This window comes from Sinocyclocheilus grahami, unplaced genomic scaffold (genome assembly GCF_001515645.1).
Source record: "Sinocyclocheilus grahami isolate Dianchi unplaced genomic scaffold, SAMN03320097.WGS_v1.1 scaffold136.1, whole genome shotgun sequence".
Classification (NCBI taxonomy): Eukaryota; Metazoa; Chordata; class Actinopteri; order Cypriniformes; family Cyprinidae; genus Sinocyclocheilus; species Sinocyclocheilus grahami.
The window spans coordinates 234353-258624 of NW_015505315.1; the positions used below are offsets into that span (position 1 = coordinate 234353).

At 38.4% G+C, this 24272-nt stretch overlaps 1 protein-coding gene across 3 annotated transcripts in view; it reads left to right on the forward strand.

Moving 5' to 3' along the window:
• LOC107590992 (VPS10 domain-containing receptor SorCS2-like) overlaps nt 1-24272 on the forward strand; it is a 172458-nt gene that overhangs the window by 34680 nt on the left and 113506 nt on the right. The window lies entirely within an intron of this gene.

Here is a 24272-nt window from a genome sequence, read left to right on the forward strand (position 1 = left end):
CTGTCTGTCTGTCTGTCTGTCTGTCTGTCTGTCTGTCTGTCTGTCTGTCTAATTTTTCACAAAAATGAATAGAAAATAATATGGTTCATTAGAGGCCCTATTTTTGTGGAAAATACATTTTATTTGTAACGCTGAAGATCTTTATCTTGTGTTTGTCTTTGTATTCATTTAAACAAATACTGAAGCTGTGAATAATTTGCAGTGTTCATGTGTTAATTACTGCATTACTAAAAGTTGTATTATGTAAAATGATTCTTTTGTTTTGTAGAAATGCTGAAATCCTTAGATTCCAACAGCCTTCACGCAGAGACCAGAGAGAATGTACATTATTGTGATGTCAGCAGTTATGATTATTAGGGTCACATTAGGTTAACTGTCCAGTGACCTCTGACTTCCCTGACAGTGAAAGATTAGTGCGGATATGAAGTGGTTTTCACCATTTTTGACCTGTCCTTCACCTCCTTTGTGTCTCATTCCACTTCCTCTTAAACTATGCTCCTCTTTTCCCTCTGCTGGGTTGGAACATTTTATTTTTCACATTATCTTTTTTTCTGTGTTTTATTAGTTTCTCCTGCTCCACAGCACTAAAATTACACCTATTGATGGCTTTCAGAAGATCTTCAATTATATATTTGTTCTTTGTGTAAAAGACTATGCAGGTTCTTTTTTAATCAATTATGCATGTGACAGTATGCAATCACAATCTTGATGAAGCTGATGATGAATTATGCACGCTCATCTAATTAAGTCTCTCTCTCTCGTTTCATCTTTCCTAGCTCACTTAATCTTGGTTTATTCCAATCTCTTGACATCTTTTTTGCTCTTTATTATCCTATAGCCTTATCTTTTCCACAGTGAGGGAGTGGCTGAATCTTTTGTTTATTATAGTTAGATACCCTGCATGGGCTGTTTTGTCTTGGAATTAATTCAAGAATATAATTGTTGAGCTTAATGCAAGCCTAGTCACAGTCTTATTTAACAGGAACATAAGCAGAAAGAAAGTCCCTAGAGAAATGAGCTTCTTGACAGTCATAATTACATTCATACATTTATTAGAAAGCTTAAAGTATGTCAAAAAATAGCAGGTACATACGGTGAATGACAAAGTACAAGAGTTTTGTGGAAGTGCTTTGAAAGTGCAGATCAGACAAAAGACGTGAATTTGTGTGTCAGAGACTTTACTCTCTTCATTACTGGAAAAATTAACAACAAGCTTCTTCATGTCTTCTTTACAGCGAGTCAACATGCCTCTGATTTCTAGGAAGATTTCAAGTGTTTTTTTGTGATTACACCTGCACATGATTTTTCAGACAATTCATCTGGGTGTAGCTAACAGCTCTTATGATTTCTCTTTTTCTCTCCTACCTACAGTAATCAATAGTAACAGCTGCAGATTCTGTCTGGCACAAAAGGCTAAATGCAGCAAGTGAGGGTCACTCTCTCTCTCTCTCACTTTCTCTCTGTAAATATGTCATTTATTTATATCTTTCTGTCTATCTGTGTCTCTGGACTCTCCTCTCTTTGTAAATCATTATTTCATTTTTTTTATCTGCCATTCCACCTTTTAATTTCTTATTTGATTCAGTTCTTTTCACGCATTCCTCACACTCTTTTATACTTTCATTTACATTTGTCCTCATTCAACATTGCTCTTAAACCAATTTGATTCCCTGTCTCTCCTATTTCACCTCCATCTCTGCAGTTCTCTGCCTCTCTATATTGTATATGATCCTTTTTATATATCTCTTTGGTTTTCTTTTCATGTGTGTAGCATTTCATTATAGGATACTGCATGTTTTAGGGCTAGTAGATACTTTGTGTTTAGTTATTCTACTTGTTTGTTCCCTTGTAATTTTAGTTACTTTTAATTTTAATGTTGCATAAAGAAAGCTTGCCATATATAAAGAGTGGCAGGTAACACTTTAGAATAGGGAACACATTCACTATTAACTACAACTTTTCTTTCAATAAACTCCTAATTTGCTGCTTATTAATAGTTAGTAAGATAGTTGTTAAGTTTAGGTATGGGGTAAGGGATCTAAAATGTGGTCATGCAGAATAAGGCATTGATATGTGGTTTATAAAAGCCAATATGCTAGTAATATGCATGCTATTAAGCAACTAGATAATAATAAGAATAGGTTCTTAAAATAAAGTGTTACCGAGTAGCATATTTATAAATATATAAATAGTAATGGAGAAAGAGGCAGAAGGATGAAGAAATACCACATAAATTGTTGTCCATTTTTCTCTCTCTGTGAATTTGATCTATAAGTGTATAGCATTATTTGAATCCAGCACTTTACGCAATACAGATTGTTTGAAAGCAGTTTCATAGTAATAAAGAAGAAAGTAACAGAATTAATGATGCAAACGTCATCAAATATGAGACAAAATAAAATTTTGCTGCAAAGCAGCTCTACGAAGACAATATTGTCATTATTCAGCTCAAGTTAGTTCAGTGTTGATTCAGTTCAGTTCAATAACTGTCAAAATTCATTAATTATGAAACAAAGTCAATTCAGCTATAAAGCAGCTCTACAGTAGACAATAGGGTAATCATTCAACTCAAGTCAGTTCTCATTAATGAACTAGATTTTTTCATATGAGCTATAAATATCTGTAAGTCATTATTGCTCAAGCATATGTAGGCAGAACTCTCAGTCTCCAGGTGTATTCTTGTTGTGAACCTGATGTTTCTTTCTCTCTCTATCACACATACACACAAATAGTTTCCTCTTGTTTGTGATCCGCACAATAGGACCTTTTATCAATGCAGCCTGTGTCGACAGAACTCTTGTTCCTTCACTCACCTACAGCTATTGACCTCTGTTAAGTGGATTCTCACACTGACAGTGCAGTATTATGTGATGTCCTATTGTGTAACAAATTGGTTGGAGTCAGTGAAAGATTTGATTTTCACTTTGTGGCATCTGGATAGAAATGCTGATAAATATTAGCTGTAGTCTTTGTCTCTTGTGCCGGAAGCTGCTCTGAGATAGTGGTCTATAGCGGGTTTGCATGGCTCACTTCAATATTATCAAAAGATTATTCAGCAGATTCTTACATTTCTGAGGTCTGCCATGAAATGAGTAAACCTCTCAGGGAACAACTGTAATAAAAAGCAAACCTGCTGTAGATCAAAGCTGAATGTCCACTGCAAAACATGGTCCAAGTATGAAATAAGATCTTTGTAAAGTAATCCACCCAACGTTTTAAAGGGCTAGCTGGAGAGCCAGATGGAGGGGATACAATAAAGAATATGGACCTCCTCTGTAAATCATTAATAATGTGAAAACTATCACATTTACAGGCCAACAACAGCCCCCGAGGACGCGATAACTCCCATCACAAATGCCCATGCACAGAGTTAACCAAAATTATTAGGCCATACTTCATAAATGGCACATTTGTGATATGCTCTTTCTACTTGCATACATCATTTACAAGATTTACATGTTTACAAAAGACATTTATACAAGAGATAAGTGTTTGACTGATCAATTAAAATAAAGAATACAACTTTTTGTAATCTGTCTCTTCGTGAACAAAGCTTTCTAAGACATCAAACAGCGTTGACCAGTTTCTGTAACATCTGGGAAATGATCAGACTGTCAAACTCATTACATAGTTTCAAAAAAAGTGATAATTGAACAGGAAATTTCAGTTTTTGGCTCATTGTGTCCACAATTTTTAGTACCAAGAATTTCCATTTCAGTGCATCACTAACTGACCCTTCGTGGGGAGTTTAATTGACAGGCGATCTGGCCAATCATAACACCAAATTTGCCATTTCGTCCCAACAAACCAGGCAGTAGATTAACGTTGATGGGCTTGAACTTGAAAAATATTGTGTATTGACGTTTTTCCGTGGTTGAAACAAGATACCTTATGATGTTCATTCATGTTTATTTTGTGCTTTAAATAAATATGAAAGAAGATCGGTTTTCATTTGCCGCTTCTGAGGCACTATAGCAATCTGTCGCAACACATTAAAGAGCCACAAATTGGTATTTATTGTTTGAATTTCTTAAAAAATGACAAAATTTGAAAGCTGAGACTTTGTTTCATACCAAAAGTACACTCTTAAAAATAAAGGTGCTTTATGATGCCATAGAAGAACCTTTTTGTCTAAATGGTTCCATAAAGAACCTTTAACATCTGTTTCACAAAAGGTTCTTTGTGACGAAAGAAGGGTCTTCAGATTATAAAAAGGTAAGAAAGAGATGGTTCTTTAAAGAGCCTTTGACTGAATGGTTCTTTGTGGAACCAAAAATGGTTCTTCTATGGCATCGCTGTGAAGAACCTTTTGAAGCACCTTTATTTTTAAGAGTTTAACCTGCTTTGTTTTGTCTGTCGGTGTGTTGTCAGTTTCCTCTGAGACAGAAAAGGTTACTTTTAGTATGAAACAGTCTCAGCTTTCAAATTTGGTCATTTTTTAAGAAATTGAATGTGTCATGACAGATTTTTGTAGCACCTCCGTTCTGTCTGTAAATTCTTATTGGATGAGCTGGATTCAAAACCGTTAATAAATGCACATCTGTGAACGCACATTCTTATTAATGTGCCAAATGTCTATGTTATTTGGTAAACGTTAACTATATTATGTCTATATATGTCTATGAACTGTATTACTTGGCGAAAAAATAGTCATTGTTATTAATAAATGTAACTATTTATTGAAAACTGCTGTCTTATCATATGGCTGTTACCGGGCTTTTATAAAAGCAATAAGCAAGATCGTGTGTTATGGACCTTGGGTGTTATGGTTTAGGAGACTCTCTTGGCCCATGGTAACATCAGTGTGACTTATTTCCACAGTCTACATCTGTTAATCAGATGTAGAATAAAGCCATTGTTTAGTCTGTTAGAACAGTGTAGATTATTGAATTGTGTCTCACCGCTAGACACTTCAGGCAAAAAGCACAACAGCGATTTGTTCCAATTTAATACTACTTCCCGTCAGCCTTCAATTTCATTACTTACCTAGATTTATGGATTACATTTTTCTCTTGGGTATTTATTTATTTTTGGTTTTGTTGTAATTCCTTGTGCACCTGTAATTTAACATTTTGATGATAACTGTCCAGTTTAATGTGTATATGTATATACACATATATAGGGAAAAAGCTATATTTAAAGATGGGCTGCTGTAGTTCTGTGAGTGTATCTGGCTGATTTATTAAGCTCTGACATAGAATGTACACACAGTAATGCACAATATATACAACACACATAGTCCACTGAGTGCTACTGGTTTGGACGTCCTCTCATTATGACTCTCTCCGAGGCCATTTCTCTCCGTAAAAGCTCTGTAATAATGTCTTCTCTCCCCTGGTGTCATATAGCAGATTATGGTTGTGTTGACATGAATTGCCATGGGAACCTTTCGCCTCACTGACCCAAGATCAGTCATCATTATCTGTGGAAAGTTAACACTGGCTAAGAAACACAATATAGAGCCTCCTAGTTATGTAGACTGCAGACCATTTCATGTGATTTTTGTTTTGTTTTCTGTCCTGATCTGGTGATGGAATAAAGTTTATAGTCTTAAAAGTATTCCTCAGTTTATTATGCTGTGTCATTAAAAGCAAAATATGTGAGATCATCATCAAATAAGCCGCAAATCTGGTTACTTTCCATGAAAGCAATTGCATTTGGCAATGAATATTTATAAAACCAGCCATTAATCATATTTCTGTGTAAACCTGGTACCTTTGCTGTGTGCCATCAGTCCTCTTTAGAAGATGGAAAGAGTGCTTGAGGTTGCGATTTCAGCAAGATGATTGTCAGAAAGGTTTAGTAAAAGGCTCTCTTTCATGATAAACGCTGTGTAGTTTTAGATATAAACATCCAGCCTGTGAGATACACGCAGTGTTTGTGTGATACTCTCTTATTGCGGTCGTGTCATTAAAGTTCACCGAGTAAGGCAATGTGTTCTGCTTTTCAAATGAGAGTCATTATATAAGGCCTTTGGAATGCCAAGCTCTCACCCTCTGCCTATTTTTCTGCCCTCTTTATCATTTGTTCACTTGCTCATTCATTTACTCACTCGCTCAGCTGGAGATTCTCTTTTTTCTTTATCTGTCACTGTCTCTCTTGTGCCTTCTACTATTTCATCTGTTGAAGTAATGTGTTCTCTCTCACAACACTGACGTTTGCGACATACTTACAAGAGTTTGTAGCAGATCAGTGGAGGCAAATAAATGAAGAAACTGTGAAGTTTTATTCATTTTGTACAGTTGCAGCACATTTGTCCTGTGTGTCAAGTCAAATACACTACTGTTTTAAAGTTTGGAGTTGGTAGGCGTTTTTAATATTTTGGAAAAAAGTCTCTTATGTTCACCATTTATTTGAAACAAATCTGAAATATTTTTAACATATTATTCCTCTATTGGCAAAACTGAATTTTCAGTGTCATTACTCCAGTCTTCAGTGTCACATGATCCTTCAGAATTCAATAAAATATACTGATTTAGTGCTGAAGAAACAATTCTTATAATCATCAACGCTAAAAACAGTTGAGCAGGTTAATATTTTAGTGGAAACTGTAACATTCATTTAAAATAGAAACATTATAAATGTCTTTACTGTCACTTTGAATCAATTCAGTTTGTACTCGCAGAACAAAAATATTCATTTTTTAAAACTATTTAAAAAAAAAAAAAATCTCACTGACCCCAAACTGTTGAATGATAGTGTATACCAGGGGTCACCAAACTTGTTCCTGGAGGGCCGGTGTCCTGCAGAGTTTGGGCCTGTTTACACCCTGTCACTATCCGATCGTGAAAAGACCAGGTCTAAATGCCCTCCGAAACACATTCGAGACGGATATAAATCGCTCAAACCACTTCAGGAGGAGGTCTGGGACGCATTCCAGACGAAACTGGACAAGTGTAAATGCATCTGATTGTTGAAACCACGTATGCAAATTTTACTCCTCCCAAACCGTTAAAATAATAAACGTGTGAGAGCGTGTTATAGGCTATATGACATTATAGTCAGATATGACTGCGCTAATGCAACAACCATTGCCGCAGACTAGTAGCTGAGCATCTCTTCAGCAAGCCGACGCTCAAACTACCGCGAATGAAACAAAGTCATTTGCAGACGCTCAACACACAATCATCTTCATTAAAGTAGTAAGACAAACTTATCTTTCCAGTGCTGATGCTCTCCTATTGCGGGCTTTGATCTTGAAATGAGCTGATAATTAATCAAATGCAGCGTTTATCTTTTGATGTCGTTGACATGAACTCCGTGAAATTTAAATATAGCGCGGGAATTGAAGATCGGATTTATATCCGCTTTGCGAGTGCGACGACACATTTATGTGGCCAAGTGTAAATCGAAACGTTTGAACAAATCAGATAGATATCCGATCAGCGAAAATGCATGAAATGACCAGGTGTAAACAGGCCCTTTAGCTCCGATCCCAATCAAACACACCTGAACCAGCTAATCAAGGTCTTGCTTGAATACTTGAAACTTAAAGGCAGGCGTGTTGAGGCAAGTTGGAGCTAAACTCTGCAGGACAGCGGCCCTCCGGGACCCAGTGTGGTGACCCCTGGTGTATACACTAATTCATTCATTATTTCCGATCTCTTACTCTCTTTGAACTGTCTCATCCGTTTACAAATAAAAATGATCTCTGATTAAATATGCATGATGTTTATGTTGGTTTGTACCTGCAGTCCATAATGAATAAATATCTTTACTTCTTTCACCTCTACTGGAATTCTAACCGGTAACTGTCAGACTCAGACCAACAATTCTTATAATCATCAACGCTAAAAACAGTTGAGCAGGTTAATATTTTAGTGGAAACTGTAACATTCATTTAAAATAGAAACATTATAAATGTCTTTACTGTCACTTTGAATCAATTCAGTTTGTACTCGCAGAACAAAAATATTCATTTTTTAAAACTATTTAAAAAAAAAAAAAATCTCACTGACCCCAAACTGTTGAATGATAGTGTATACCAGGGGTCACCAAACTTGTTCCTGGAGGGCCGGTGTCCTGCAGAGTTTGGGCCTGTTTACACCCTGTCACTATCCGATCGTGAAAAGACCAGGTCTAAATGCCCTCCGAAACACATTCGAGACGGATATAAATCGCTCAAACCACTTCAGGAGGAGGTCTGGGACGCATTCCAGACGAAACTGGACAAGTGTAAATGCATCTGATTGTTGAAACCACGTATGCAAATTTTACTCCTCCCAAACCGTTAAAATAATAAACGTGTGAGAGCGTGTTATAGGCTATATGACATTATAGTCAGATATGACTGCGCTAATGCAACAACCATTGCCGCAGACTAGTAGCTGAGCATCTCTTCAGCAAGCCGACGCTCAAACTACCGCGAATGAAACAAAGTCATTTGCAGACGCTCAACACACAATCATCTTCATTAAAGTAGTAAGACAAACTTATCTTTCCAGTGCTGATGCTCTCCTATTGCGGGCTTTGATCTTGAAATGAGCTGATAATTAATCAAATGCAGCGTTTATCTTTTGATGTCGTTGACATGAACTCCGTGAAATTTAAATATAGCGCGGGAATTGAAGATCGGATTTATATCCGCTTTGCGAGTGCGACGACACATTTATGTGGCCAAGTGTAAATCGAAACGTTTGAACAAATCAGATAGATATCCGATCAGCGAAAATGCATGAAATGACCAGGTGTAAACAGGCCCTTTAGCTCCGATCCCAATCAAACACACCTGAACCAGCTAATCAAGGTCTTGCTTGAATACTTGAAACTTAAAGGCAGGCGTGTTGAGGCAAGTTGGAGCTAAACTCTGCAGGACAGCGGCCCTCCGGGACCCAGTGTGGTGACCCCTGGTGTATACACTAATTCATTCATTATTTCCGATCTCTTACTCTCTTTGAACTGTCTCATCCGTTTACAAATAAAAATGATCTCTGATTAAATATGCATGATGTTTATGTTGGTTTGTACCTGCAGTCCATAATGAATAAATATCTTTACTTCTTTCACCTCTACTGGAATTCTAACCGGTAACTGTCAGACTCAGACCTTTGCTTATTTTAGGCTTGACAGCACTTCTCTGTTTGTAGCTGTTTTGATAAGGTCAGCGCTGCTTGGCTCTGGGGCTCCTCCAATGGATATCAGCGAAATGCTGAAGCATTGTTTAGGCTTTAAGTCATGCAACCATCTGATGGCATAGGGTTTGTTCTTTTTAGAAGTTTTTAAACTAAGTTAAACTCAAGACTCCCCCGGTTGTTACTGGGGTGGTCTATAAAGTTAGACCCAGTTGTGGTTCATGGTAAATGTGATGATTTTACAAGATGGTGTTGTTACAAGGAGAAGTAAAGCGTACCTTATTCCATGTGCTTTTGTATTAACAGATGATGTCAGAGTATTTTTACTATATAAAATCTTGTAAATGTACGTAGGAGGGTTATGCTGTAACTTTATATATTTAAATTTTGGCTGTGAGAAATGGAAAGAAACAGGTGACGTTTACATCTGCGTTTTAAATATGATGTTAGTTATCCAATTTTTTTATTTTTTATTTTTTGGTGTATGATTTACTTCACTGTTACTCATCATTGGCTACATTCATTTCTTTTATATTAGAAACTCGTCTGGTTTCTACTTTATAATAGTGAGATTTTATGATATTTTATCCTTTCATGATGGTGTTTTGTGGTTTTGTGCATACTATGTGAGAAATATTATGTTTGAAGTTGGATCTGTTCCTGGAGATGCCTTAATTCATCACGTTATAGTTAGAAAGGCACCACCCAGACCAACTGCTCATACTTACTGTAACATGAAGGCGTATCAGTGCTGGAATTTCCTGCAACCCTCATTCTGTCCCTCTACAATGACTACAATACAATAACAGTGTTGTAAAAGTTAATTTTGCTATCTTTTAAGATTCACTTGCTGAGGTCAATAATACAATATCAAGATCGATAATCTGGTCTTCTGATAAAAAGCACCAATTGTTGGGTCTCGAAAGAATAGCATCCAACAACAACATTTACATGTAAATATATAAATTAGGGCTGTCAGTAGATTAAAATTTTTAATCTAATTAATTACATGATGTGTCGATTAATTAATCTAATTAATCGCAAAATAAGTTTGACTGTGCAAATACCCACAAAAGATTATTTAAAACTATTTTTTGTGTTAAATGAGAAAGTATCAAGTACACATACAAATTGTAGCTTTAGAAAGAAATATTTTATTTGATTCAACATAATTTATTACACATAAACATTTAGGCTACAATGGCCTAACATGAACTATGGAACATAAAAGAAGATCATTTGAGAAACATCTCAGTATTTTTTGTTCATACAATGAAAGCCATTGATAACTAAAACAGCTTTGCTACCAACAGTCTTCATAGCTTCTTTTGTGTTCCACAAAAGAAAGGTTTGAAATGACATGAGGGAGAGTAAATCTGACAGAATTGGAATTTTTTTAGTGAACTATCCGTTTGATGTTTATTTATTTAATTATATGAAATTATACTCTAAATAAGAATCTAAAACTATCAGCAGGTGGCGGTAAATGTCTTCATTCGATTTGTTCAAACGGCTGATTCATTCAGGAATGAAGTGAATGACTCTATGAATAGGCTAGGCTATTGATTCGTTCAAAACACGGATTCATTCAGAAATTAAAGGGTTAGTTCACCCAAAAATGAAAATTAGCCCATAAATTACTCACCCTCAAGCCACCCTAGGTGTATATGACTTTCTTCTTTCAGACGAATCCAGTCGGAGTTATATTAAATATTGTCTTTGATCTTTCAAGCTGTTTCATGGCACTCAGCGGGTGTTGCATGCATCAGTCCAAATGAAGTTAAATAAAAAGCGCCCATCCATAAAAAAAGTGTCTCACACGGCTCCGGAGGGTGAACAAAGGCCTTCTGTAGCGAATCGATGCGTTTTTGTAAGAAAAATATCCATATTCAAAACGTAATAATCACTTTAATGTAGCTTGCGCTCACTGTTGTACACTGGAAGCAGTTCCGGGGGAATGACGTATGAGGTCGGCTTTGTGCATGCGCCGCTCAGAAGTGACGAATGCGGAAGCGCAGGTGAGAGATCAAAACAAAACACCGATCACTTATTAGAAGTCCAAACGAGGATTTGTAAAGAAGAATGTCGGAGGATTTCGATATAAGCCAATAGGAGACTGGTTTTCCTTTAATCTGCCAGTTTCTACATGCGCAAAGCCGACCTCATACGTCATCTGCCCGGAACTGCTTCCAGCGGGGAGGTCACAACTGGGTCTAACTGCTTCCAGAGCGCCCACCCCCCCCGGTGGGCGCTCTGGAGGTCCCTCAGGACAGACACGGGACAGTGGGCCTCCAGAGCAGTACCCCTTCGGGGCGCCATGGTGGAGCAGGGGACTCGGGAGGCCGCGGCCCCAGTCTCGGCCTCTATGGCTGGAGCCCTACTACTAAAAAATACTTGGGGAAATTTATGGGGCTGTACTTTGGGCCAGGAGCCCTCCCTGGGTGTAACGGGGGATCAGGAGCCCTCCCTGGGCTTAACGGGGGATCAAGAGCCCTCCCTGGGCTTAACGGGGGATCATGAGCCCTCCCTCGGCTTAACGGGGGATCAAGAGCCCTCCCTGGGCTTAACGGGGGATCATGAGCCCTCCCTCGGCTTAACGGGGGATCAAGAGCCCTCCCTGGGCTTAACGGGGGATCATGAGCCCTCCCTCGGCTTAACGGGGGATCAAGAGCCCTCCCTGGGCTTAACGGGGGATCATGAGCCCTCCCTCGGCTTAACGGGGGATCAAGAGCCCTCCCTGGGCTTAACGGGGGATCATGAGCCCTCCCTCGGCTTAACGGGGGATCAAGAGCCCTCCCTGGGCTTAACGGGGGATCAGGAGCCCTCCCTCTGCTTAACTCGGGAACAGGAGCCCTCCCTGGGATGAACGGGGAATCAGGAGCCCTTCCTGGGCCCTCCTGGCATTCCGTGACACACGAGGCCTCCGTGGGCTATACTCGGGAACAGGAGCCCTCCGTGGGCTTAACTGGGGATCAGGAGCCCCTCCTGGGCTTAACTCTGAATCAGGAGCTCCTCCTGGGCTGACCTGGGGATCAGGAGCCCTCCGTGGGCTTAACTCGGGAACAGGAGCCCTTCCTGGGCTGAACTGGGGATCAGGAGCCCTCTGTGGGCTTAACTCGGGATCAGGAGCCCTGCGTGGGCTATATTCGGGATCAGGAGCCCTCTGTGGGCTATACTCAGGAACAGGAGCCCTTCCTGGGCTTAACTCGGGATCAAGAGGCCTCCGTGGGCTTAACTGGGGATCAGGGTAGCGCTTACGTGGTGCTGACACTAGAGGGTGCTCTGGGGCTGGAGCCGACACTGGAGTGAGCTCTGGGGCTGGAGCCGACACGGGAGCGAGCTCTGGGGGAACGGGCACTTGAGGGCGCTCTGGAAGGCTCTTACGAGGAGCGGGCACTGGAGGGTGCTCTAGAAGGCTGTTACAACCCTTTGTTTTGTTTTTGCTCGTTTCTGTCTCTCTTTTGTTTTGAAAGTGTCTGTATCCAGGTGTGATGCTGATTGGCTCCTGCAGGCTAATGATTGGCCCATCTGGATTGGTGCATTAAAAAAAGGCACACCTTAAAAGCCCTGATGTCACTTCCTTTCTCCAGAGCAGCGCAGAGTAGAGGAAAGAGAGAGAGAGAGCGAGAGAGAGAGAGAGAGTTGTTGGGTTTTGGCTGTGTGTTCTCTTAGTTGAATGTGGATTGTTTAGAGTGAGGATTGTTTGATCTTTTAAAAAAGATACGACTTTTGTAAGTAGGAACCCCATTGCTTGTTATGACGTGGATTTGGATTCTCCTTTTAACTCTGTTTGCCTGATCTTGTAAATAGTTGTATATCATTGTAAATATAGAGGGTTGGGAGAAAGTAAGGAGTTTGAGGCCATTTTGTTTATTGTAACCTTTTTTATCTCTGTTTTTGGTTAGGGAGTTAGGTTAGTATATTGTACTTTTTATTTTATTCTATTTTGTTTAGGCTTTAGGAAAGAGGTCTTAAAATAAGGAAGTTTTGTTTATTATTTTGACCTGGTCAACTCCTGAAGGAAATTCCCTATTCATTGATTTATTTTGATGATTGTACCTTTTCTTTGTTTGGTTTCATTAAAAACCCTCAAAAGATTCCCCCCTTCCGCTCTCTCTTTTCATTTTGCGTCCTTTACCCCTAGACGGGGCGTAACAAAGGCGCTTACGAGGAGCGGGCACTGGGGCTGGAACCGACACTGGGCCCACATGAACACTTGGTGGGCTTGCCACATTAACGTCCTTTGGGCTTGCTACGTTAACTGCCGGCTGACTTGAAAACCACGGAAAACAAAAAACTTCGCACAAAGGTGGAAAAAACAAATGTGAAGAAAACTTTTTTTTTCTTTTTGGGTTCGGTATTCTGTCACGGGTTTGCTACTGTGAGGAGCACGGAACGAGGAGACCAGGAGTACAAACCAAGGAGTTAATTTCAGTCGTGGGGAATCACACGTAGCACAAGGAAGTTGACAAAAACAATACCGGACAACACTAACAAAAAAGACTCAGACTTTTAAACATAGGATGACGAGGGACTAAGAAGACACACCTGGGATCATTGGAAATTAAACATGGGAAACACCTGGGAAGAAATCAACATAAACACCTGGGGAGCAAGACACAGACAAAACATGGAACAGAGTCTGACACCACGGCTATACATTTATTTGATAAATTTTTTGTTTAAATATTAAATATTTTTTCTCTCTTTCTAATGCCACTACAACTTTGGCATTTGTGTTTTTGTTTAAATATTAAATATTTTTTCTCTCTTTCTAATGCCACTTAGGCATTTGTGGGAGGGGAAGTCGTGGCCTAATGGTTAGAGAGTCGGACTCATAACCCAAAGGTTGTGGGTTCGAGTCTCGTACCGGCAGGGATTGTAGGTGGGGGGAGTGAATGTACAGCACTCTCTCCCACCTTCAATACCACGACTGAGGTGCCCTTGAGCAAGGCACCGAACCCCAACTGCTCCCCGGGCGCCGCAGCATAAATGGCTGCCCACTGCTCCGGGTGTGTGTTCACGGTTTGTGTGTGTGTTCACTGCTGTGTGTGTGCACTTTGGATGGGTAAATGCAGAGCACTAATTCCGAGTATGGGTCACCATACTTGGCCACACGTCACTTCACTTCACAACATGATCTCTGTTACTGTGAGGATTGATCCTGTTTGTGTCTGTGATGCAGAAAAACCCAGTCCTGCTCTGGATGAATGATGAATTTTGAGACTCTGTATGCATGAGCTCAGCGATGGGTGCTGCTTCTCTTTATCTATCCTCTTCTCTAAATTTACCACTCAATGTTTTCCACTTTGTTATAAGACTGTCCAGGCAATCAAGTAACTGAGACTGTATAACAGCTATTATGAAAGTCTTTCAATTTTTCCATGAACTTACAATTACAAATCCCTGTGGTTCTGTATTCTAATGGCATTGAAATAGATTGCTGTGGAGTGGTGTAGTCTGCACAGTCTGTAAGAGAACTGATTCACCTGACAACTAATGAGAGTGGTTTCACTCGAGAGCAAACAAAAGCTGGTATTTGGTCATGTTTGGGCCACTTTTCTTTTAACATTAGTTCTGTTTACACAAAGGCTGACCACCTTGAAACGTAGTGGCAACAGACAAAACAGGGTGGTTACACGCTTACAAAGTACTGCTTGCCAGTAAACATAGAAGAGACTCTCCAGCAGTTAAAATAAATATCTATCACCATTTTTTTCCTACCACATGTTATAGAGGCCATGATAGGAGATTCTATAAGACCATGATGTGAACAAGCAAAAGAACCCAAAACTACAACATGAACAACATGAACAACATGAGGGCGAGTTTTTAAGAAATCCCTTTAAGAAATAGATTATTTGTTTAATGTGGATTAAATGGATTTAATTTAATTAACTGATTATAGGGAGAGGCATCAGGCAGATACTGTAAAAGAATATGAAGTGGAAAAGGAAAGTTTTTGGGGTGAGAGGGCAGCAGTGAGATGCTTTACTCCTGGGAGTCAGACAGGCTCGTGTGCACAGTTTAATGGAGTGAAGAGGCCAAAAAATACTTGATTCAATTAGCCATGAGAGCATTAGGCTGAGCTTCAGAGATCTCTCTATGCTCAACATGTTTACATTGCTCTCCTCTAAACCTTGTGTAGTCAGCATATCCCTCTTAATTACCCTCTCATCAGATGAATTCCTTTCTAGTGGTCAGTGTAATTTCCCCTAATCCAGATAAAGGCTCACATTGAAGTAATAGTTTCATATGTGCATGGCCAATCTAGACTTCTTGAGACAGCACCAGCCCACATCAAAGAAGACTCTTATTAACTGAGGCAATGGTTTTTGCTTTGTTTGGAAAAGATTAGACGTTAAAGCAAACATTGTGGGTGTTTATATCGGAGGATTTGTGTTTTCTCATGTCATCTGAAGCTATTGGCTCCTCTTTTAAATAAAGCTGAATAATGACTTTTATTTTCATTCAATAATATTTCATACAGTTCAACCATTACTTGCATTAAATCCAAGGAATCAGAATCATTTGATTGTAATGGATCAGTGTAATAAATCAATGTGAGTAATTGATTCTTTATTCTTATAGTGATATACATTATTAAACCTTTACATAAATACTGTATATTCACACTGTAAAAAATAAATCTGTAAAATAATCCATTAATTTTACGGACATTTCTTTTAACTCTAAAGCACAATGCAATGAAGTGTAAATATATATATATATATATATATATGTATGTGTTTATATATATATAAATTCCTTACATCCATTTTATGAATTGGTGATCTAAATGTATCTGATTGAATCTTAAAAATTACAAACTGCAGCATCACAAATTAACATTAATTAAATGTTTTTTTTTATTATTGTTTCGTTTGTTCTATTTCTGTACTCTTTTATTTTTATTTTCTTGTTCTGGTCCCACTCACAATTTCTACCCCACAAGTTTGTTTTGTTTCTTTGTCCTTTAATGCTAATTGTTCCATTCCAGTCATTATTTGTGAATTTATATGTTTGACTGAAGCCTGGCGAACTGCAAACATTTTCGTTAAGGAGCGTCGTGGCACATCGCTTCAGTGGAGCGTGCAGCTTCGCGCGGTCTGCCTTAGGGGTCTCAGACAGAATGGGGTTCACGTTCCACTGCTTTTTAAGGCAACCAGTTTCAAAGCCTAAACAAAGAATGCAAAACCAGCACACAAAGCTTTGTTGTTAAGTCCGAACCTTTAGTAGTTATGTGTAATGTATTCATTTCAATTCGATCCGGGCCTAGTCCCACAGCTTCAGAACCTCATCCTTTATATCCCAGACAAAACTTATCTGTTCTCTGTCCACTCCACACAAGTACACAAATAAGTGAAGACAGATAACATTGCTAAACGTGTCAGGAAGAAGCTTCAGGCTCTGAATGCTGATAATGAGACAGGACAGTTTCAGTGGAAGAATGATATTGGGATCATGTCAAATTTAAAGAATGCCAAAAAGAAATATAGATGGAAATGTATTGTCAAAGAGGAATTATTGCCATGCAGAGGCAATAATCTACCAACTCAAAAGAGAACTGATGGGGTGAGGGGTAGATAGAATAAGGAAGATATATTGGGAACGTATTACAACGTAAAGGGATGATTGAGAGAAAAGGATTACTATGTTGCAAAGGTGACAGCTGTTATGCCAGTAATAACAGCTGTGTCCACTATGAGCCTCTTTCACTGTGTCTGGCTGAGAAAAGCCTCCACTGTCAGCGTGCCAGGAGGCCTTGCCAGATCTTCTATCTGCAGAGTTCATTATAAGCCTACTTTTCCTCTTAGTTCATCAATGCACCGTTGCAGGCCATTCAATCACGTTTTAAACACATGCACACAACACTCACAGTTAGACACTCTGTGCTTTCACTTTTGTTTATATTTTCTCTCAGATTCAACAGTCTGGCTGGATTTACAGGGAATGATGGGAATAAAATCACTGGGAGGAAACAACACAGCTGGACAGTGGGTCTGTGGTCACTCTTTTTCTGCATTCCCTGCATCAGCTGTTTTATGTGTCACTCACATACCGAGTGTTTATTGGCAGTCAGTACTTAGGAAATGTACAATAGATTGTGTCAAAGTGGAACAAGATACCGTTCTTACAGTGTCTGTAATATTTTCTGTGTATTTCTTGTATTTATTTGATCAAAATATAGTAAAACCAGTAATATTGTGAAATATTACAAACTGTGTTTGAAATTTAAAAATGGAATTGATTCCAAAGCAATTTTTTTGTGTTGAAAAAGGTTAACAATTTTGTGGTGACCATGAGCCTTTTTTTGAAAATGATTTAATTAATAGAAAGTTCAAAAGAACAGCTTTTTAAAATAATATTTCACTTTTTGAACAATTGAATGCATCCTGAATAAAATAATACAATAAAAGTATTAATTTCTTTAAGAAAAAAGAGCTGTTACTGACTCAAAATATTTGATTGGTAGCCTGTGCCAGAAACAATAATTCAAAAAACTGTTTTTCATTTGCTTTTTAAAAACCAATATAGAGTAAAGTTTCAAACAATGTGCTCATTTAAGCCTCAGAGACGCTGTATTGCAGATTATTGTAATTAATTACTATGACAATAAGAATAAAATATGTAGCTGCAGGTTGTTCTCAAACAGAATTGCATTTTAATTGCACATTACATATCTAATTATACTTTAACATGAACTCTGCAATGTAAAGTGTGACATTATGTTAATATTCTTGAAAGTTTCTATTCAAAGTGCATTACGAGACATTGCCTACATGCTTTTGGTTAGCTAACCTCCTTGATTTGAGCAGATCATTTTCTACAGACACATCAGTACACTAATTCTCTCATAATCTCACATTTCTGAGATTACATAGTCAATCTGTGTGATTGATGGGGGAGAGAGCTGTGTGACGGTGTGAAGTAATCTTCAGGGGTCCATCCTAAAATCCTGAACTTCACTCCACAGGACTATGGGTAATCAGCCTGGGATGGATTAGCATCTGTCACATTTTAAATGGAGTACTCTCCAGTTAATGTAGAGGAACATAAATTAGACATTTATCATTAGTATCCCCATTCCAACCAATCAGTCGTTAATTTGAGAGACACTATGCAGTCATTTAAATCGTGAATGGCTTTCTGTGTATCTTTTTCTATGTGTGTGGTCGCACTGCTTCAGACATGTTAGTTGAGGGATCGTGCATTCTTGCGAAGTGATTCATTTCCATGTCTGGCTTTATAAGAATGACTTTCAGCACAGACTTGGCAAATTATTCTCCCTCTCTATCACTTGATTTACTGCACTTCAGTGAAACGCCAAGTTCATTGGAATGTCGAATAGTGAACTGACGTCAGTGCTCTGTACAGTCACAGTTCACATGTGGCATGTTTGCCATGGTGCCTTTTTCAATGGTGCCTCTTGTGGCATTGTGTTTGTCCATTCAAGTGTCGTCACAGGCTGGTTGACTTTTCCCCAATAAATGTCACCAACTGGCTGAGAAATGGCATTCACCCAGAGCTCCAAATAGATAACTTTTTTCTTGGCACTTTTTAGAGAGAATTTTACAAATTTCAGGAAAATCAGGCTCTTTTTCGGAGGATTGCTGAAAAATGCACTGGCAGTTTTTGGAGCAGCCTGAGAAAGTATGACTGGAATAATACATTTCTATGTCCTCTCTTTTCTCTTTGGGTTTTGAAGCACTTCAGGCATTAGAGAATGAAACATGCAACATAGCCAGCAGGAGGAGGAAACACACAACCGCAGACAGACATGGGAAGGTCAGGCGGTTCATCAGTGGCCCCCCTTGTGTCCTACTTGAATGCATCCCTAAAGAAACACAATTTATTCAAAGAGTCTCCTTTTAACAAGGTTAGAATCTATTCAGATCTTTTTCAGGGGCTGTAAACAATAAAAACCACAACATTAACATCAAAACATCTAAATAATCGATTGAGAACTCTATAAAACGTAGTCAGTAAGACCAATTATTGCTTCCATAATTTATATCATATTTTTTATTTATGATTCTCAGTGTCTTACGCACCTGCACTCTGTCTCGCCCTCTAATTAGTAGCAGATTTATAGTGTCCATAAAAGATGCCCTGCAGAAGCCTTATGTGGAGGCGCTGTACTTGCTGTCTTTCAAGCAAATTGCAGTCTTTCCCAGCATGTGATGTACTGAAGATATTTCTAGACTAAGATTTAGATGTAGCTAAAACCAGTTTGCCAAGCTGATATTCTGGGATGAGGTCCAGTGTGTTGGTATAAATGCACTGGGATCACAGCTCTTTTTCCTCAGAAGGTCTCCGATAGAGAGTCTGTCTGCTGCCGTGCGGTGGACTGATTGATGGCTACCTATCCTCTTGCCTCTATCGCCATTACTCACAGCAGCAGAAATCGTTTTCCCCCCAGCAGAACTGTGAGCCCTCGTCTCACAACAGAACAGATGGAGAGACAAACTGTAGACCTGCCTTTTCTTTAGTGACAACATATTATGTCACTGAAGAAAAAACCCTTTTGACTTATGGATAAAGGATTTATGTGTAAAGACTTCTGCGACGCAGCTGAGAAAGGCTACAAGAGGTGCTTTTATACTTTTCCTATCTTGGCAAGCCAAATAAGTGTGTGTAATGCTCAAGGCATTTATCTGCTTTTATGCAGGACAGTGATGGTGACAAATCCCAGGGAACACTCCTGAGGTTTGAGAAAGAGCTTCAGTGTCTCCGTTATCCTTTTTTGAAGCGCGCACAACGCTGTTAAGCATATTCTGTCACATCAAGTAGTGTCTATAGAAGAGAACTGTATTTCAGTCATGACAACTCTCGGAGTGAAAGTTTCAACCAGCATTTATTGGCATGGGTATGTAATATACATAAGCTTGATTTTGGTGGACGAGATCTGCTACGCTGCTGCTGCTCCTGTATAGCAAATACAATAATTAGTTCAGCTTAGTCAAAATAATGAAGAATGGCTGCTTTAAGAATGTAGAACCCCCAGCAGATCTCTACAGGTGGCACTGGGGAGGAGGAAGGTTAACGTAAGTTCTCATAATTGCACAACGTACCGAACACAGGCCAGGATACGCTATATATGTGCTTACGTGGATTAGGAAGTACACCTGATAGGCTGGTGCTATGGTGCTATGTTTGATATTGTTCAATGTTAGATTTTTTAAAAGCAGTAATTCACTGTTTGAAAGAAGGCCTTTTAATAGAAGTTGTCTGTCTATGCAGTAGAAATGTGATTTTATTTTTTTCATGGAAATTAATGAAAAGGAAAATCAAAGTGCTGCTTATATTTAAACATAAAAGAGATTACTCTGCAATAAAAACATACTGCCATTTTCAGAACTCAAAACTACCTACCCAGTTAAAATATGAATTATTCTTTTCTACTCTTTTGAAGCGCCCAGATTTGAAATCAGGAAGAAAAATCTTCCTCAACATGGCCCTTAACATGCATCATTGTCATTTTTAATCAAGAATGTGCGTTCTGCTCCTCCCAAAACTTTGCATAGCTTTCCTAAAGACCTTAGTATTAGAAACGAATGGCTGAAGTTTATTTTTTTAATTATGGGCCGGATCTTTTATTTTTAGCGATGTGCGCAATAATCTTTTACACTTAGATGTATATCACAATGTGGAACAAAGATCTCTCTCTACTTCCAATTACAGGCATTTTTAGATTTTAGCTATTTAAATTAGCACATTTAGCTCATTTCCACAATATAGATTTTGTGTTGGCATTGAACAGTCACTGAAATTTAATCTTTTAACAGTGTTATTAAATAATTCGTGTTTTTAATGTGATTAGGAATATCCGAAACTGAATATCCCTTTTTCATACTGCTCTGCATTATAATGTTGTGATGCATAAATCACTTAATGCACTTAAAATGATTGATCTGATTGATCTTTTTTGTCTCAAAATAGTATAGAGAACAAGACTCGCTCTCAATAACAGGTTTGTCTCGTCCTCAGTGCTGATTCTGCTGTTGTATTTCTTTGTCTGCTCTCACTTCCTCTTGGTAAACAGATAAACTGAGGGGCTGCCACCAGAGTGCCTGTGTATTAAGGAAGTCGTTGCTTCCCTTCACTCTCAGCTGATGTCAGCTTTGTTATAGCTCAAAGTAAATGATGTGAAGATTATTCTCTGCATGCTGATGTCAGTAATAAGTTCGGGGGGCTTTGCTCTAAGCTGCTGATCATCAGTTGTTCTTTTCCTCAAACTGTATTTGCATGATTTCAGTGAGTGAAAGGCTTTGCTCCCAGTGGTTCATTAGCGTTGTACTGCAGACAGCTGGGTGCAGACAGACTTTTTCCAAAGGCCACCATCTGACGCCTGTGCGGGGGCACTCGGCCCCCTGGGTAGGCTGAGAAAACTGTTCGCTGTGTAGCCTGATGCCAAATGCGCTGTGGACAGCTAATATGTTTGATTAGGTTCAGCATAATAAATTCAAAAGGAATTGTCAAAATGTTGTCTGTATTGATGAATAAGGCATATTCGCAGTTGTTGGTGGTCACATTGTGGGAAAGCATAAATGCCTTCTGTCTTGTTGAGTGAATGTAGACCACTCATCCACTGTTTGATAAATGTTTTATTCATCATCAAGTATGTAAGGCCTTTAAAAATCACAAGTGGAAAAAGATACTTGGTTATTCTTCCAGATACAGCTGTGTCTGCAGTAACAGTATAGCCTCATGTTCTTCAGTGTTCCCAGAGAGAAAGGTTCTTTAAATTAGTTACAGATCACATCTGGTAAATAGTTATGTTCTTGACAAATTATGGCATGAATAGCCAAGAGGATGTTTGGGGGCCTGATGTCTGAGATGCTTTTCATGGAAGTTTTGATGGAAGTTGATGATAGACAAAGACAGAGAGAGAAAGGAAAGAAACATAATATGTGGAGTAATAAAGCACAAGAAGCAGACTTGGTTTGAACAATTTTGATAATGATCAGATGGCTCGTTTTTGCTCAAATCACAAATGAAAAAACCAAACGAACAAGATTATTGATTCATATGCACTATTTGTAGAATTACAGTCAAATAGATTTAGTTTGTTTATTCTCACTTATACATGAACTTTTACAAGTTTGGGCCCAGTAAGATATTTTTAAAGGAAATAATATGCTTTTATTTAACAAGGGTGCATTAAATTGATCAAAAGTGACAGACAGTATAGTCATGTAGAATGTTACAATATGTTTCTATTTCAAATAAATGTTGTTCTTTTTTGAACTTTTTAACTTAAATGTCTGTGTGTGTAATCACAGTTTCCACAAAAATATTAAGCAATAAAACATTTTGTTTCATGAGCACCAAATCAACATCTTAGAATAATTTATGAAGAATGATTTCTGACTGCTGAAAATTCAGCTTTGTCATCAAAATAATAAATGTAATATTCTACATTTTAAAATATAGCAAAATACAAAACAGTTATTTAAATTTTAATACGTAATATTTCACAGTTTTTTACTGTATTTTTGATAAATGCAGGCTTGGTGACTTCTTTCAGAAAGATTTTAAAAATCTTACCAACTGGTGGAATATTACAGCGAATAACAGTGTGTGGGAATTTTTTTTTCTTTTTTATGAATAATTATGAATGTGGAAAGCAGGAATGATTACAATGAATCTCACAATTAAGCTAATATTAAACTTATATCACTCAATGTTCAGAGCAGCTGAACTGTATTTAAAAACATAAAAAAAAATAAAAACATTTATTAGAACAAAACATTTGGCCTAGAAAACTGCTTTTTAAATTACTTTTTTAATTGTAAGAAATAAATCACATTATAATGTTTTGTTTCAAAAATATTCTGGCTTGAATGCAATGCACTTTATACAGTATTTTGACATGAATAACTTAATTTTTAATGAACTGGGTTTTGGTACAGTTGGATTTGAGACCTCCCATGGATCACTGATAAAGTTTCAAATAGCTTTCCGGCCATACACAACCTCCATACTGTTAAAAAACCTTTGCTTTTCTGCTCACACCTTTCTGACCTTTAGCGCCTCTGTCGTCTGCAGAGGGAGGGACAGGCTCAGGGCAATAACCCTCTCAGCCGATCCTCCAAGCAAAGCCCAACGCTGGCCCGGTCCACACGCTTTCATGCCACATTCCAGTGCTGACCTGTCAATCACTCTGCCAAGGCCCTGAGTCTCTCTGACCCTTTTTCGTGGCAATGCTTTTCCGCTGGGCTTTGCTGTCGGAGACCCAGTGTGTGAGGCAGCAGAGAAAGATAAAGGAGACACACAGACACAAGTCATACCCCTTCACTCACACTCTACTGATATGTTACTGCAAACTCAGGCGTCCTACTAACATGAATAAAAAATAGGAGAGACTTTAAGGATACACCTCACACTGGCTTTTATACCTCATCAAATAGACCAGAGGAAGGCATCATTTTGTGTAGCCTATGTGTGCGTGCTCTCTATTCGTCATGTGTTTGTCATCTCATGCACAAAAAAAAAGCATTTACCGTCCATTACACAAACACAGTAAGTCCTGGGATTGAAACCAGTTTTATAGAGATATAGTGGCTTTCATTGTGAAAATACTTCAAGGCAAGTAGAATCACATTGCAGAAAGAATCTTGTGGTGGAGCTACAGTAGATTTCATTATCTGCGTTGTGTTGATTGAAGCAATTACTGGCAGCTTAATCAGCAAGGTAGCTGCTTTTTAAGCTTTGCTCTTGCTAAAAATGCCACAACACAGATAAATACATACAGAAACCCTCCAACATAAATTCTAATTAGCAAGATGTCACTATATGCAATTTCAGACCTATTATATAGCTGTGTATCATATACCGTATGTTTGGATTAGAAAAACACTAAAATGTAACTGATAAATGAAAGCTATGTTGCTTGTTGAGACTGGTCACCCCACTTGCATATTTCATGTGTGATTTTTGTGGTTTTATGAAAGAAAGAAAAAAAACTCTTGAAGAAAAAAGGATCAAGAAGATAGACGCACTGTGGTGATGTCATCAGAAAATCTAAATATAATCTGATCCTCATCACCAGCTGGAGTTTCAGTGATGAATCTAATCCAGACCAGTTATAAAAGACTTATTTTGTTTTATGGATTTAGAGGTTGTAAAACAGCTAACCTGTTTTAGATAATGTTTCAGTATATTGGGCTTCGTTTTAACTTAATGTCCAAGTGTTTA